A 17,515-nucleotide genomic window follows, 5' to 3' on the forward strand; every position below is an offset into this window, starting at 1 on the left:
AGGTTTACCCTGTAGGCCACTGGCAATTCCTTTTGCGGTTCCTTTTGTTTTCAACCAGATAACCCCGGGAGCCCAGGTCTTCCCACCCCTCGGGCTGTAAAGAATATTCTCCCCAGCCTTTGTTCTTAATGGTGAAGTCCAAGGCTCTTAAGGTGAGGAGGAAGCACTGGCCCAGCGTGGGGAAAGCTTCGTTAGTGTCTCCACCGTAAGCGTCCCGGCTTCGGTGTCGCTCGGAACCTCGCGAAAGGTAAACTGCCAGGGTCGTTTCCGGATTTTACAGAAGGCAGCAAGAGGTCCGTGTGAACCTAGCCCGAGTCTCGTACTCTGCCCAGTGGGTGGATGTTAAGGCCCAAGCCCCACGCTGTGATTTTAAGTTCACTCGCTGGGCAAGGTGGGTCATCCCGGGGAGTCGAGGACTCCCCAGGATTCCGTTCAGGCCACGGTGCCCCACCTGAAGCTCGGTTAGCGCTAACATCCCCCAGCATCCACAGGGAGGCATTACGTTAGGGTTTTCCTGCCTCGTAAAAAAGTTCCTGTCTCCCCCTAGAGCCAGACACACGCCTCCCAAGCCAGACCACGTGTCGCAGGTACGTTTTCTGGCTCTTCCCCTTCCCCGTTCCTTTCCCCTTTCCTCTCAGCCTTAGGTGGCAGGAAAATCCTTTACCTCCGACCAATCCCACTGATGCCGAGCCGCGCGCGCGCGCCAACTCGAGCTCCTTCTCTGTACGTCATTGGCCACCTCCACCTATGCAGAGTGACAGGCAGCTTCGTCGACCTATAGCCGGAGGAGGCGGAGGCCGCTCGGCCCTCCCAAAGCTGCTTTGTTAGGGGCTCCCTCGCGGTTCCCCAGCCCGCCGCGCCTCTGCTACCTTCCCCCGCTCTCCCAAGGCCGCGCTGCCAGACCCTCGTGGGGTGGCAGCGCCGGAGCGCGCGGCACCCGCATCCTTCCAGCTTGGCGCCACCGGCCGGGATGCAGCCCGGGTACCCAGCGTGCTCCTGTTGTCACTCTGCAGCCCAACTCCGAACGCCCCGCTCCTGTATCCGCCGCCTCCGATTGGCCGCCTGGAGGCGGAGCGATTGTCAGGCAGCCCAATCGGAGCTCCGTTTCCCACGGGTTCCCGTGGCCCCGCCCACAAGGCCGCCGGCAGAGGCGCCCTGACAGCTCCCATTGGCAGACGGCGAGCGGGCCGGAGTGCGGCCGGGCCGAGCAGCGCCGCCGCCGTCGGGCGCGCAGCTCTGCAGCGCGGCGAACACCTCGGCGCCCGCAGCCCCAGGAGCCCGGCGTCCCCGCATTGTCCCCGGCGGCGTCGCGGAGATCCGGGACGAGCGTCGCGGGTGAGTACCGCGGGCCTGTGCCGGCTGTCCGAAGCCGCCCCGAGTGATCCGGGTGAGGATGCCCGGAGCCGCTTTACCCGTGTCGGGCACGTCCTGACCCCCGTCTCCCGCACACTGGGGCTCCCGGCGGGTCCTAGCTCCCCCCGATTGGGTTTTACTCGTATTGTTTTCGCGTTCACCCACTTGGAAGGTGAGGAGCTGGCGAGGGTAAGCTAGAGGAAACATCCCTCGCGCGAGGGAGCAGTCGAGAGGGGGACGAGCCAGCGGCGCCCAGGTGCCCGGTGCCGAATGAAAGTGACAGTGTCCAGGCGTTGGCATTCGGTCTTCTCGGCAGCAGGAGGTCGGCGCTGACCTGCGGCGGCGGCGGCACTTTGTATTTGTCGGCTGATTTTTATCAACTTCGGGGAGGGCGTGCGTGTGCGTGCGCGTGTGTGTATGTGTGTGTGTCTCCGTCCCTGACTTGGGCACCTCCAGGCCTGGGTTTTCGGCGACGTTGTCGGCTCTCACCTTGGCGATCCGTGCAGCTCTCAGGGCGGGACACGCGGGACGGAGAGCCTGGGGGCCGGCACACCGGGCCGGGGACCCGTGGCTAACCTGGGAGGAGGCATTTAAAACGGCCTTCTGCGCGCGCGCAGACAATGACTGGTCCGGGTGCGGGATCCCGGGGGCTGTGCGAGGACTCCCGGCTCCCGATCCCGACCCCGCCTCGCCCTCTCGCGGGCTCTGCCGCTAGGGTCGTGCTGCGCTGCGCAGCTCACCGCCCTTTGGGGGACCCGCGTGGGGCCCGCTTTTGTTTACAGACCTCGCCATTGGGCGAGAGCCGCGCGCTGCGCTTCCCCGGCCCGAGGCTGCCGCCACGCGCCCCCTCCGAGCTGGGAGAAGTTGGTGCGTGCTGTCAGGTGACGCCCCCTCCCCCGGCCTCCTGGAGAGATGCTGCAGGGAAAAGACGACTAGACGGCGCCTTCGCGCCCAGTCCCTGCCGCGCACGGCGGCCCCCAGGCCCTGTGCGCCCAGAGGAGCCTTGTCCCTGCCAGGGGTCCTCTCAGATTGACGGCCGTCGGGGCGCTGACCGAGCCAAGCTCACCTCCCTTCCAGTAGCATCCTCTGGCCTTGCCTCCGGATCAGCCCAGGTTAATTCCGAGCCTGCCTTTCCCTGCGTGCTGCCAAGTCTTGAAGGACGCGCGCGAGCCCTTGGGGACGCTGGCCAATCCATGCCCGCTTTTAATGGTACCCACGCGGTCCCGCAGAGCAGCTGTGGGGCATCCTTGAGTCCGAGCGGTAGCGATCGGGTTACCCGAGTGTGCTGACTTGGTGCACAGTTTGAACTGGAGCAGAGGTTGAGAGCCTGGGCGCAGAGGTCGGACAAACTCGGGTTCCCGTATCTGCTCAGTGTCACTCACAAGCTGAGTGATCTAGGCTGAGCTACTCAGTTTCTGAGTCTGTAAAGTGGGAATAACGTGTATTCCCATTTGTGGCGGGTTTTAAACGACAGTTAAAAACCCCTAGTTTTAGCACAGCAACTGTCACAGATGAAACACTGGAATGGTGTCTCCCAGTTAGAGGGAATCTATTCTAGAGGTTATAGCTAGCCTGTGTCTTTCCCCCTTCTCCTATTCTCCACTTCCCTGGCTCCTATTTTATTTTAGAAAGCTTGAAGACTGCTTTCAACTTCAAACAGGGCTTGTTTTACTTGGCCTTAGGTTTAATTATAGTTATCTAATCGCTTCCAGCTCCATTTTATGTGTTTGAATTTCCATTCGGTTTTAGTTGTTTCTTCTTTCTTCCTTCTTCCTTTAAGGCTATGCAGAGGCCCAGGCCTGGGTTTGGAGGAGGGAGACTTGTCCAGGTGGGAAGCGGTTGCCCCATGAACCAATGGCCACTGTGCAAAGTGATTAGGACCCGGATGGAGGGAGGTTTGAACAAAGAGATACCTGGAGGCCGGGAGGGAACACTTCCTGGTAGAAGTGAAATTTGAGCTGTGTCTTGTGGCAGAAGTTTAGTAAATCTCTGGTTTCTAGAATATGCTCTGTTGTACCCCATAATGAAGAGCCCCGCCAGGGAGGTTGTTTTTGAGTGGTAAACACCAAAGTTGCTAAGTAATTATCTTTGAATAAAGGAGAAATAAACTAAAGGTGCAGGCTGTTGGCTAACTAAGGAAGGTAGAAAGGGAGAATTGATTTCATTGAATATCTTCAAAATGCCGTCAATGTGTTTTGACTTGTTTTTCCTCGGCTCCACCAGCCCGACACGGCTATTTTTTTTTTTTTTTTTTTTTAAGGTTAAGAGAGAAGCCAGTTTCATACAGGAAAAACAAAAACAAAACCAAGAAAAACTCCTGTACAGCTCATAATCAGATAGTTTAAGAGACACAATCTCAGACTTGGCTACAACATAGGATTTTATTGAAAAAGTGTTTCCAGTTTCAACCCCCTTTTGCTGGTTGGGGCAAATTACTGGGTTAGGTCCAATAACATATTCTTTGAATGTCAACCTCAGAGGTCTTTTTTTTTTTTTTTTTTTTTTAAAGCTTATTTATTTATTTTGAGAGAGAGAGAGAGAGAGACAAAGTGAGTGGGGGAGGGGTAGAGAGAGGGAGAGAGAATCCCAAGCAGGCTCTGTACTGTCAGTGTGGAACCCAGTGCTGGGCTCGAACCCTCAAACTGTGAGATCGTCATGAGCTGGGCCGAAACCAAGAGTCCAACGCTTGGCCGACTGAGCCACCCATGTGCCCTGACCTCAGGGGTCTTAACTGGCCCCCAAAAGCCAACGGACAGACAGAAACTAGGTGAGTGACTGGAACCCAAGTCTGTCCAGCGGGTGCAGAAGCCCACAGAGAATGCTCCCGACCCTGTTCTGCTCCCCAGGCCTGCCTCAGTCACCCCAAGAGGTGGCCGACTCCTGCAAACAGAGGGGCCAGTGGTGTTATTGCTAGGTCTCAATTAATGTACGAGATAACCTATTTAAAGTTCTCCTAGCCATGATTCCGAGCCTTCCTGCACTTGTTCTAGGAATTCTCTGTCCCTTAGGGATGCTGAAAGGCAGCTGTGCCCCCTGCGGCCGTCTGGGGATCAAATCAATTGGGGGCCTAGACTTAAAAGGGAGCACGTGGTTAGGAAATCTCATTAGCTGACAATTTAACTCCTCTCTAATGCTCCTGCAAGGAGCGGGGACAAAGACTTCCTCTCCTTTTCCCCTGCAGTTCTCCCTCCCAGCTTCCCTCTCCTCCCCTCCCCGCCTGGCCTAGTCTCCTCCTGGTCAAAATTCCTGCAGTTGGGGCGGCTCACTGAACCCCAGGCTTTCTGCAGCGCCTGGCCGGAAATCTCTTCCCCAGAGCCTTGCTGAGGGCCTACTGGGTGTGCTGGTTGTGAACACTTGGTTCTTTCCTCTCCACAAGGAGCTTACTGTCTGCCCGAGAAGGGTTTGTGAGACTGCACTTTAATAAATGGAAAGTTCAAGCCTGTGCTTTCCCAAGCGAGGAAGGCAGGTGAGAACACAGGGATCACATTGAAACCTCAAATAGAAGTCCGCGAAGGCAGGGGCTTCTGCTGTTTGCGAGTGCAGGAGGGGCAAAGGTGGGAAGGCTGAAAGAGAATTTGGTTCCTGTGGGCTATGGACAGATTCCTGAACCCCACAGGTGCAGGCTTACAGTGGAGAAAGATCCTCATTTTCACTGTCTCTGGTCATTGGACTCCTGTATCCTCCCATCCAAGTACTAACCAGGTCCGACCCTGCTTAGCTTCCGAGATCAGACAAGATCGGGCGCGTTCAGGGTGGTATGGCCGTAGACTGGACTCCTGTATCCTAAACACTGTTCCACGGGAGTTGTGTGTGTGCATGTGTGTGTATACTGTACATGTGTGCATTTAATTTTCCTTTCCAAATTAAGCAGATGGGTAGAGTATATGTTTCTGTGTATGTCTGTCTTTTTGTTTGATTTTTCTCAATACAGGACCAGAAAAAACAGGCCCCAGCAACACTTTTCTGTGTCTTTTTTGTGTGTTTGTTTGTTTAACAGTTCCAAACTAGAGGTCAGTTCGTGCCTAAATATTCAGTTTTATTTAGGTAATGACCCCTGTATTTAAAGAAAAGTTCTGTCTTGGGGCGCCTGGGTGGCCCAGTCGGTTAAACATCAGACTCTTGATTTTGGCTCAGGTCATGGTGTCACGGTTTGCTCCAGGAGTTCGAGCGCCAGGAGAAAGAGTCTGCTTGGTATTCCTTCTCTCCCTCTTTCTCTGCCCCCCCCCCCCAATAAATAAATGCATTAAAAAAAAGTTATCTCTCATCGTTGTAGGCTGAATCACTTATTTAGAAAAATGAAAAAAAACTTGAATAAAAGAGGCACTCAAAAATTAAGCAGTACTCAGCCAGGAACAGAATGTTTTGAAAACAATGGTCTAGTGTGAAAGGTACCAGATATTACTAGTTAGGTGGGTTTTTCCCTTCTATCCCCTTCCCAATCTCCTGTACCTTCCTCCACATCCCTCCAGCATAAGACTTTCACTGTTCTGGGTCTCCAGGGACCTCGTTAAGAAATTCATAAAGGTCTAGACTGTGGTTATGCGAAGATTCCTCCTGTGTTCTTGTGAGATTCTTCTAGAAGACCTTGGAGCTCTTTTGCTAGGTGAAGAGGTTCCTTCCTCGTGGACTGAGCCTGAGCTCAGAGGCTTGCATTCATCTGCAAGTGGGGTCTCAGTTCCTTGAAATGGTAGCAAAAGTGTTGGGGGGTGGGGGTGCACAATACTGCCATGATCTGAGAGCTGGTCAATTGTGTGTCTTCAAAGGACGTTTAACAGAGTGATGACTCAGGGAACAGCTCTGTGGGAGGAAGGTTCTTTCAGCTGAGTGCATCCTCAGTTTCAGAATGGGCCAAGGCCCTTTGAGTTTTAGTGCTGTCACAAAGTTTCTTTCCATAAAGGGACACTTGGGTGTAGTTGGGGGAATGGGGGTCCTAGCGTTTTGCAGCCCCCTGGCAAAACCAAAGTATGATATGAAAGATATTGCATGTTTTTCTAGCCAGGGCCGCTTTGACTTTATGAAGGAGAAGGGTTTTTAAAAAAGCCTCTTGTATTATTTAACTATATCATCTGCCCCCCAAAGAACATGATTTTATATAAAGACCTACAGATCAGTATACAGATGTGTGAGGAATTAAGTGGTTGGAAGACTGTGGATCTGGGTGCCCCAGCTTGGCTTGGGATGGGTGGGGGGAGGGGATGAGAGATTAGGTTCTGGAAGTTCAGTTGCTTTTCCTTAAAAACCCCAAACACTGTTCTCTGTGCCCACGGAGGAGACAGGAAATCCTGCAGAAGGAACCTGTCTTTGCAATGGCTGCCTCCAGCCCCGAGCTCTTCTGTCTGCCCACTCGCCCTCCCCCTCCCCCTCCCCCTCCTCCTCCTCCTCCTCCTCCTCCTCCTCCTCCTCCTCTTCCTCCTGCTCCACTGGGAGCTGCTAACCTTGTAAATATAGATCAATTCTGGTGCCTGTTTCTAGTTTCCTCTGCCCTCTGCAGAGGTGATAATGGCCCTGGATAAGCCCCCAGGTCAACCCTGGGGGAGGGGGAGGTTAGGGTCTGAGAATGGGTCTGGGAATTCTCCCTGTGGAATTGTCCACCACGGAAATGGGGTCCATGGGATTTTCTACCCTTTGCCCTTCAGAAGAGGGGGTGGGGCGGGCCTGATGTCTGCCTCAGGTTGAGTCTGAGGGGCCCTGAGGGAGGGGGTCTGCCTTGCCTCCCCTTGCCACCATGGAGGCCTCCCACGTCTTTAGGATTCCAGCCCAAAGCCTCACCATCTCAGGGCTTCTTCATGTCCCTTATCCCCTGTCCCCGGAACACGAACTCATCTGACACAGCCTCATCACCTGGGCTGGGTGGAGAGCATTGGCTGAATTGCGGCCAAATGAAGATTTTCAGCAGGAAGCTCTGGGAGCCTCTGGAACTCATTTAGCCGGGGCGACTTGCCTTTTGGGCAGTGTTTGAGAGGCCCAGAGCTGTGGGATCACTCTGCCGTGAGCTCTGTATGTGGATTTTGGGTTTTTTGGACTTAAAAGGAGCCTGACCCAAACCGAGGCAATGTGTTAGTGTTTGCCTTTTTTTTTTTTTTTTTTTTTCCAAAATGTGCATCTCTATGTCTTTCCATGGCACAGGGATGGCGAGGACTTGGAGGGGCCCCTAGGTTCTGGTCCCCGCGGAGCCCCTTTCCATGCCTGTGAGGCCCCAAGCGCTCTGGGACACTCGTTCGTGCCCACTGCCTAGTGTAGCCATTGGACACCCTCAGAAGCGTCCTAGTTTAGCTGTCCAGAATCATGTCCCAGGTGTCAGAGTTGTAACTGTGATGAGGTTTTAAATAACCGAGTGTGGTACTTCCCCGGTGGCAAATTCTGCTGGGTTTTGGTCCTGAGCAGTGTTCACCTTCCCCCTTTCGTGTTTTTTTTTTTTAATGTTTATTTATTTTTGAGAGAGAGTGTGAGTGGGGAGGGGCAGAGAGAGAGAGAGAGGGAGACACAGAATCCGATGCAGGATCCAGGCTCTGAGCTGTCAGCACAGAGCCCAGTGTGGAACCCACGTCAAGATGGGATGCTTAACTGTCTGAGCCACCCAGGTGCCCCTCGCCCTTTCATTTTTAATGTGTGTTTAAACAGGGGTCCGTTGTGAGGGAGAGAATGCCATATGCACTTTCTTTCATCTGAAATGCCCTTTGGATCCCACAGTGATCTTAGGTCTTTTGAATATTCTTGCCACCCGTGCCCTCACCCGCGTGAGGATTCTTAACCGTCTGTCTGCCATGCAGAGAGTAGAGGCTTTGTGCATGTTTCTTGGTCCCTTAAAGATCTAACATACATTTCCAGGTTTGCCTTAATATGGATGCAGTCTCTGGCTGTAAAACTTGAGTCAATTTTGCTCAAATGTATTTGCTTATTTTGCTCAAATATGTTTACTTATTTATTTTTAAAGGGGATAGAAGTTTACTGGATACACCGCAAGGAGGGGAAGGCAGGACAGCGAAACAGAGACTGCTGCTTGGTTAGATTTCAATCACAGTTTTACTCAGTGGTGATGATCCGGTTTAATATTTTTCCTGCCATCAAGGTATATTCTTATTTCATCCATATTCCTAATCTCAAGTAATGCCAAGTTTGATTTCTTTCTAAAAACAGGGTGTGAAGTAATAATAATTCCATATAGCATTAACAAACTCGTAGCAGACAAGCTTACGTGAAACGTGTTTTTGTTCCCATGCCTTTTCTATTCCCGCCCACTCTGTACTCTCCTGAAATGATCACTTTTGTTCATTTTTGTTTTTTGTTCTTCTGGTGGTTGTCTTTGTATCTCTCAATAATATGCTTATACCATTTTTATTTATCGGCTTCCTGTTATGATGAAGGACAATTAGGCTGCTTATTTCTCACCTCCTTCCTTCTCCAGATTTTTGCTGGTGATATTTATAGTTCTTATATTGATTAGTCTTCATTCTTTGTTACTTACGTAGACCTCTCATTTAGTTTCGTCAACCGAAGACTGTGACATTTGACCTCCCCTTTGTCAAATAAGAATATCGGTGTCTGGATCTGTCTTTCCTCTCAGCTCTCCCCTCTCCACCTTACACCCCCAGCTTCTGTCACCACCAGGGTTTTAAGACTGTGTTCTGTAAGCATGATTAAGTCTTCTCTGCCTTGTCTATAGATTGCCTTTTTTTTTTGGTAAGATTTTATTATTATTTAAATATAATTTATTGTCAAGTTGGCTAACACACAGTGTAGACAGGGTGCTCTTGCTTTTGGGGGTAGATTCCCATGGTTCATTGCTTCCATACAACACCCAGTGCTCCTCCCAACAAGTGCCCTCCTCAGTGCCCATCACCCATTTTCTCCTCTCTCCCACACCCCCATTAACCCTCAGTTTGTTTTCTGTATTTAAGAGTCTCTTATGGTTCTCCTTCCTCCCTCTCTGTTTGTAACTACTTTTTTCCCCTTCCCCTCCCTCATGCTCTTCTGTTAAGTTTCTCAACATCCACGTATAAGTGAAAACATATGGTGTTTGTCCTTGTCTGACTGACTTATTTCACTTAGCATTCATTATACCTTCCAGTTCCATCCACGTTGCTGCAAATGGCATGATTTCATTCTTTCTCATTGCCAAGTAATATTCCATTTTGTATATATACCACATCTTATTTATCCATTTATCAGTTGATGGACATTTAGACTCTTTCCGTAATTTGGATATTGTTAAGATTTTATTTTTAAGTAATCTCTACACCTGACACGGGGCTCGAACTTACGACACTGCGATTGAGAGTCACATGCTGTACCAACTGAGCCCTCCAGGTGCCCCTAGGTTGCTTTTGTTTTATAACAGCTTTATTAACATGTAATGTACATGCCATACAATTTAGTTCCTTAAAGTGTACAATTCCGTGGTTTTTGGTATATTTATAGAGTTGTGCAGCTATCCCCATAATCAATTCTAGAACATTTTCATCACCCCTAAAAGGAACCCTGTGCTCATTATTATGCACTTCCTCTCCCCGTGCCTCCCTCTCACCTCTGGTGACTACGGATCTGTGTCTGTAGATTTGCCTGTTCTGGGCATTACCTGTAAATGGAATTATATAAAATGTGACCTTGTGTGTCCACGTTCTTTTGCTTAGCATCATGCTTTCAAGGGTCATCTGTGTTGCAGCATGTGTCAGAATCCCTTTTTATTGCTTAGTAATATTTCACTGTATGGATAATGCCGCATTTCATTTATTCATTCATCAACTGACGGACATTGGGATTGAGCCCACCTTTTGGCTATTGTGGATAGGTACTGCTCTGAGCACCAGTGTAACAAATATGTGTTTGGATACTCATTTAAGAATTTTTTTTGGTAAACACCTAGGAGTGGAATCACTAAGGTCATATGGTAATTCTATGTTTAATTTTCTGAGGAGCTGACAGATTGTTTTCAAAGTGGTTGCACCATTTTACATTTCTATCAGCAACGTGTGAAGATTCCGGTTTCCCCACATCTTGGCCAGCATTTGTTCTCTCTTGTCTTTTTTTTTTTTTTTAAGGGACGAGGTGCTGGAGGGGCAGAGAGAGAGAGAGAGAAAGAGAGAATCCCAGGCAGGCTCTGTACTGAGCATTGTTAGTGTGGAACCTGATGCAGGGCTAGAACTAACGCACCGAGCCAAAATGACTCGTGACCTGAGCTGAAATAAGAGTCAGATTCTCAATGGATGGAGCCACCCAGGTGCCCTGCTTTTGTCTTTTTGATGATGGCCATTCTGACCCATGTGAAGTGATACCTCACTCTGGTTTTGATTTTCGTTTCCCTAATGATGACTGTGTTGAACATCTTTTCATGTGCCTGTTGGCCATTCATGTATCTTCTTTGGAGAAATGTCCATTCAGGTCCTTTGCCCATTTTTAAATTGGGTTATTTAGCTTTTTGCTATTGAGTTATAGGAGTTGTTTATGTTTTTGATACTCACCTCTTATCAGATAAATGGCTTGCAAATACTTTTTCCTCTTTTGTAGGTTGTCTTTTCACTTTGTTGGTTTCTTTCGGTAGGTAGGTTTCAAGTTTGATGTAAGCCCACTTGTTTTTGATTTTATTGCTTGTGTTTTTATTTTTATTTATTATTATCATTATTATTACTTAAGTAGGCTCCATGCCCAACATGGGGCTTGAACTCATGATCCCAGGATCAAAAGTAAGATGCTCTCCTGACTGAGCCAGCCAGCCACCCCTTTTGCTTGTGTTTTTAGACATGATTTCCAAAAAGTTATTATCAAGGCTCATGTCAGGGAGCTTTCTTCCTGTGTTTTCTTCTAGGAGTTTCATGGCTTTGGGTCTTACATTTAGGTCCTTAATACATTTCAGTTTAAGGTTTATTTATTTATTTATTTATTTAAAAAAAATTTTTTTTTTCAACGTTTATTTATTTTTGGGACAGAGAGAGACAGAGCACGAACGGGGGAGGGGCAGAGAGAGAGGGAGACACAGATTCAGAAACAGGCTCCAGGCTCTGAGCTGTCAGCACAGAGCCCGACGCGGGGCTCGAACTCACGGACCGTGAGATCGTGACCTGGCTGAAGTCGGACGCTTAACCGACTGCGCCACCCAGGCGCCCCTTATTTTTTTATTTTTTTATTTTATTAAAAAAAAATTTTTTTTTTCAACGTTTATTTATTTTTGGGACAGAGAGAGACAGAGCATGAACGGGGGAGGGGCAGAGAGAGAGAGGGAGACACAGAATCGGAAACAGGCTCCAGGCTCTGAGCCATCAGCCCAGAGCCTGACGCGGGGCTCGAACTCACGGATCGCGAGATCGTGACCTGGCTGAAGTCGGACGCTTAACCAACTGCGCCACCCAGGCGCCCCTCAGTTTAAGTTTTGAGAGGTGTAAGGTAGGGGTCAAGTTTTGTTCTTTTATATGTGAATATCCAGTTTTCCCAGCACCATTTATTGAAGAGACTGTCTTTGCTTCATTGAGTATTCTTGGCTCCTTGTGATTTGACATTAAAAAAAAAAAGAAAAATAGCCTGTTTACTTCAAAAACTCAGTGCATATGATTCAGTTATTTTACTTATTTACCAAAGGCACATGTAGGAAATATTTGCAAAGTAATTTGAAAGTGAGGTGTCTTTGGGTATCAGCTTTTGGGCATTACATTTCTGCTGGGTGATATTTTTTTTGTGTTAGGTGAGGACAGAGGTTCTTAACAGAGGGCAATTTTGCTTGCCAGGGGACATTTGGTAGCATCTGGAGATATTTTTGGTTGTCACAGGTTATACTGGTATCTATCTAGATATAAGGAGATATCGGGCATCTAGAGGCCAGCGATGTTGACATTCTGTGATGCATAGGACAGTCCCCTAGAACAAAGAATTATCTGGTCCATGGTCAGTAGTGCTGAGGTTGAGAAACCCTGCATTCAAACTTTTTTTTTCTTTACGTTTATTTATTTTTTATAGAGACAGAACAAAAGTGGGGGAGGGACAGAGAGAGAAGTGAGACACAGAATCCGAAGCAGGCTCCAGGCTCTGAGCTGTCAGCACAGAGCCCGATGGGGGCATGAACCCACAAACTGCGAGATCATGACCTGAGCTGAAGTCAGATGCTCAACCGACTGAGCCACCCAGGCGCCCCCCAGAAACCCTGCATTCAAAAGACACAAATACCATTAGAGAATGCATATGTAAATTTCTTCACTTACAACAGGAGCTGATGTTTTTTAGGTATTTGGAAGTGAGCTGTCAGATTAATAATGAATCATCTGAGGCATCAGATTATTTTGGTTATTATTTTAGCTGGAATAAATGAAGTCTCTTTTTTAGGATAGAAAGTTTTTTTAAAAAATGGATCATTTCAGGGGTTTTGGGCCCCTGAGTGCTTGGGCAAGATCATCCATTTAATGACTTCAGAATATTGCTGTTAACATACCGTGAAAGGCTCATCCTTAGCCCTCAACTCTGCTGTGGTCAGTGTTATGTGAGGACAAGTATTTGTAGTCTGATCATTAGAATGTCACACCTCTTAAGCAGTCCATGGAGCGTCACAAACATTTTTAGAAAAAAAAGACAGTGCGAGATGCACCGTGACATTTTAGAAAATTTTTTTGAATGTTAGAATAATTATCTCATCTTGATATCTCTGATTAGAAATTATCATTTCAATCTATAAATATCAATTGAACTTTAACATTTCACTGCAACCTAAAACAACTAAAACCTCCTAATATTGATTTAAAATATTCAATCTTTGTTTTGTTTTGTTTTGTTTTTCCTTCCCCCTTCCCCGTCCCCCTCCTGACAGTTAATGCTTTAATTTGGGGATTCAATCGGCCTGTGACTGCTTACCACCAAGTTGCCTTAAAGAGAAAGGTTTGTGGGAGCCTGTTGTGGGGTTTCAACTTGCTTCGAGTAAGAATACCCAAATGGCCTTCTCTCTCTTGGAGAAAATGGGGTTAAAATAAGATGAGCATATTTATGACTGTTGCAGGTTGGTATTAGGATCTTGGAGTTCTTCTTGCCAAAGACATTAGAGATCTAAGTTAATGGCCCATTCTTTACACCAGAACCAGTTCACAGCTTATTAGAGAGAGAAGGGCTAACATTATCCCTCACGGACAGCCTCTGAATTTTAATTGTGGTCATCCCTGTCTTCGCAGCCTGTGATGCAGCAGTTCTGAATCCCATCCAAGTCAGGAAAAGTGAATTTATGGGCCTCCTAGCAACTAGCATCTAGCAGTTTACAGTGCTTGGACTTTATTAGGGGTGCAGAGAGAGCCAGCTCCCCTAACATTCTGGGGCCCAGCCCGCAGCCACGACAGCTGAGTTACAGGGGTTTGGGGAGACTCATTCCAGGAGTGTGTCTTAATATGGTCCTGGTTGCTATGTTATGGTTGCTAGAAAACCATACATGATTTGGGGGAAAATGAAAAGCTCTCAAGGAAATATTAAAAGTACAGTTTTTCCATTTGGAAAGGTTACTTTCTGGAATTTAGAACTGGAGAGCTTAATTAGGACATGAGTCAGGTTGGAGGGTTTAATACCGTGAGTATTGCAGCAGCCTGTCTGAGTCAGATCTTTGAATTTCCCCCTTTAATTTGAATGAAATCTCTGACATCTAGCAAGTGTTGAAGTGGCTAATGGCTTTTGATTACCTGGCTTCAGCCTTTTGCATTTTCCCCAGACAGTCCCTGGGCTTCCCCCGCCTTCCCCCGCCTTTTATTTTTTTGGTCTGTCTCAGTGATTCTTCCCAAATATCTCTCAATGCCTTTTTTTTCCCCTTTAATTGTGAAGTATTTCTCTTAGTTACATCAGGCGCCAATAGTAAATACTGTGTAGCCAAAATCCCAACAATAAATATCTTTCAGTATTGAGATTAAGGGTGATTCTTACTTTCTTATGCATGGTTTTCTCTAACTTAGATTTTGCAGTGAGGAGGGGTTCCTTTTCTGATCAGCAAATTGCATTAATTAAATACACATTCATCTTTGGGTTGGCGGTGGCTAGTAGAAACTTAATCTTCCAAGTCATATTTTCTTGTTCCATAATCCACTTACACATGGGGATTAATAGCAAAGTGCTCCTCTCCTCGATGAGGACAATGGGAAGAATAAAGAATATGTGTATTCTGGCCTGAGTGAGCAAAGATGAGAAAGTCTGTGGGGCAGCCAAGAAGCCCAGTGATTAAATATCAATGGAAGGATTAGCCCCATTGTTGATGGATCCTTTCAGGCAAAGATTGAACCCAGACCCCCAGTCATTAGAAAGTTGCTGACCCTCCAGTGTTGACTGTGTCCCTTTCTTTAGAATCCTTTCCCCAGAGACAGTGGTCTTACACCCATAGTTCCAAACATGGTTGTGCCTCTTGACCTCGGTTTTTCCCTAGGATTGCTTCCTTGCTCGTGATCTAGCCCATCTTCTCTGGAGGTCCCAAAGAATGGATGATTTTCAGGTCAAGTTTAATTCATGTCTGTGTTAGTTTTTTAAGGCTGCTGCAAAAGATACTTCAAACTGGATGTCTTAAGACAATAGAAATTTATTCTCATAGTCGGGTTGCTAGAAGTCCAAAGTCAAGGTGTTGGCAGGGCTATGCTCCCTCTGAAGGTTCTTAGGGAGGGGGGGTCTTGCTTCTTCCAGCGTCTGCTGGCCCCCAGCTTTTCCTGGGCTTGTGATAGTATCACTCCCAGCCTCAGCCTCCTTCTTCACATGGCAGTTGTCTCTTGTGGCTGTGTGTCTGTCTCTGAATCTCCTCTCTTGAGGGAGGCCAACCATAGGAGACTCTTAAATACAGAGAACAAACTAAGGGTTTGCTGGAGGGTTTGGGTGAAGGGATGGGCCAAATGGGTGATGGGCATTAAGGAGGGCACTTGTTGGGATGAGCTCTGGTTATATGTATGTGATGAATCACTAAATTCTACACCTGAAATCATTATTACTGTATGTTAACTGTATGTTAACTGTATAAATATATGTAACTGTATATGTACATGTTAGCTGTATATGTATATGTTAGCTGTATATGTATAACTGTATGTAGCTGTATGTTAACTACCTTGGATTTAAATTAAAAAAAAAAATCTCTTTCTCTCACTTATAAAGACACCAGCTATCGGGTATAGGGCCCATCCTCATCCTTTATGACCTAAACTTGGTTACATCTGCAAAGACTTGATTTCCAAATAAGGTCTTATTCATAGGTGCTAGACATGTCCTTTTTTGGGGGGGGACATATTTTAACCCACAAGAGCGTCCAAGCACCACTCCATTACATGGCCTGTTTAAAGCAGGTAGGGACTTGCAATGTGGATGTGTATTTACTGCTAGGAGATTAGATTTTCCTAAAGCTGATAATGTCATCATGAATTTATTACTATTTTTTTTTATTGTGGCTTTTTGCTTTTGTCTTTTTAATTTTTTAATTTTTATTTTTTAAATTATTTTTTTAATGTTTATTTTTGAGAGAGCGAGACAGAGTGCAAGCAGGGGAGGAGCAGAGAGAGAGGGAGACATAGAATCTAAAGCAGGCTCCAGGCTGTGAGCAGTCAGCACGGAGCCCCACGCGAGGCTCGAACCCACAAACTACGAGATCATGACCTGAGCCAAAGTCGGATGCTTAACCAACTGAGCTGTGTAGGCGCCCCTGTTTTGTTTTTTTTTAAGTAGGTTCTATGCCCCACGTGGGGCTTGAACTCATGACCCGAAAATCAAGAGTCACTTGCTGTACAGATAGAGCCAGGCCGATACCCTTATGTCACCATGAGTTTAAACTTTCAAAGGCCCTTTGGTCCCAGCCCTGCATTCTGCATTTCATCTCTCAGGACTCTTTTTTCAAATACTTTGAGCCAGTGAAACAGAAATCCCTTTTGCTTTGGGTTGTATCCTGTTTTCTACGTTCCTTCCTTCCCTTCCTTTTTGTTTTTTGCTCACATGGTCTCTAGATCTGGACTATTTATTTTTGAGAGACAGAAAGAAAGAGAGAGTAAGAGAGAGAGAGAGAAGGGCAGAGAGAGGGAGACAAGGAATCTGAAGCAGGCTTCAGGCCCTGAGCTGTCAGCACCGAGCCCTATGTGGGGCTTGAACTCACAAGCTGTGAGATCCTGACCTGAGCTGAAGTCAGACGCTTAACTGACTGAGCCACCCAGGCGCCCCAGGACTATTCCCATTTTTGCTTGTCCCATCTACCTCTTCTTGTGTCTCAGTGAACTCTTCTTGGAGTCCAAACTCTTTGAATTGATCTTGCTTTCCCACAGCTTCACCACACAGAAGCTTGATCTGTGTTTGCCCTGTTTATGACATCAGCAGTCAGTCTGTATGCACGGTGCATGGGTCATTGCCAAGAGGGCAGTCTTTGGAGGACAGCTAAGAGATAAGCCCAAAGCAAGAAAGGGCTGTACTCAGGAGAGACTAGAGACACACAGGCAAATTCTGCCAGGACCCACTGGCAAGAGGGAGGTGTCTTAGTTGCGGTGAGCAGTCTTTGGCCAGGCTGAGTCTGATGCTGTCACAGGAGTCAAAATGAATGAGGCAGCATGCACTCTGAGGGGAAGGGTGGGTGGGTTTGTGTCCACATCGAGGCTGCTACCTAAGGAAATGTCATAGTCTGGGTGGGTCAGACAGCAGACTTTTATTTCTGGCGGTCTAGAGACTGGAAGTCCTGAGATCAGGGTGACCTCCTGGTTGGATTCTCAGCGTGGGCTCTTCTCCTGGTTCTGTTGCCTTCATCTTACACTGTGGCCTTTCCTCGGTGCATGCACACTCAGAGATCCCACGTTTCTTTTCTTTTCTTCTTCTTTTTAATCAGTTCCATCAAGGGGCTCTACCCTCGTGATCTTACCAAAACCCATCTCTCAAAGACCCAGCCTCCAAACACCATCCCACTAGTGATGAGGGCTTCACCATCTGAAATTTTGGAGGACACAAACATTCAGTCCACAGCAGTGAGCCAGCAGCCAGCTACGCAGTTTGGAACCAGAAGAGAAAGAGAAGCTAGGAGACACGCAAACAAAAGAATCTAAGTCCATCGTGCCAATATGCCTTTGATTCCAAGGTGAGCTCTTGGGGACCTGGGCTTAGTTAAGGGTCGCCGAGGCTTGGGGCCGAGTCGCCAAGGACCCAGCCTGCGGATGGATGGGGAAGAATTTGTGTCTGGATGCTGAAAGTATGCGTAGAAAATCATGGAGTT

The 17,515-nt window shown here is 47.6% G+C and overlaps 1 protein-coding gene across 4 annotated transcripts in view; it reads left to right on the forward strand.

Moving 5' to 3' along the window:
- The first annotated feature begins 1,175 nt into the window (after positions 1-1,175).
- The window catches only part of TIAM1 (TIAM Rac1 associated GEF 1), a 395,179-nt gene continuing 378,839 nt past the window's right edge, over positions 1,176-17,515 (forward strand). For 2 of the 4 annotated variants that reach the window (XM_043593754.1, XM_043593753.1), the window contains exons 1-2: positions 1,206-1,335; positions 17,135-17,380. The gene's annotated coding sequence lies outside the window, so the exon portion shown is untranslated. Of the gene's footprint in view, positions 1,336-17,134; positions 17,381-17,515 lie in introns of all 4 variants that reach the window. The other 2 variants (XM_043593759.1, XM_043593755.1) reach the window with 2 other exon arrangements.

The sequence above is a fragment of the Prionailurus bengalensis genome, chromosome C2, assembly GCF_016509475.1.
Source record: "Prionailurus bengalensis isolate Pbe53 chromosome C2, Fcat_Pben_1.1_paternal_pri, whole genome shotgun sequence".
NCBI lineage: Eukaryota > Metazoa > Chordata > Mammalia > Carnivora > Felidae > Prionailurus > Prionailurus bengalensis.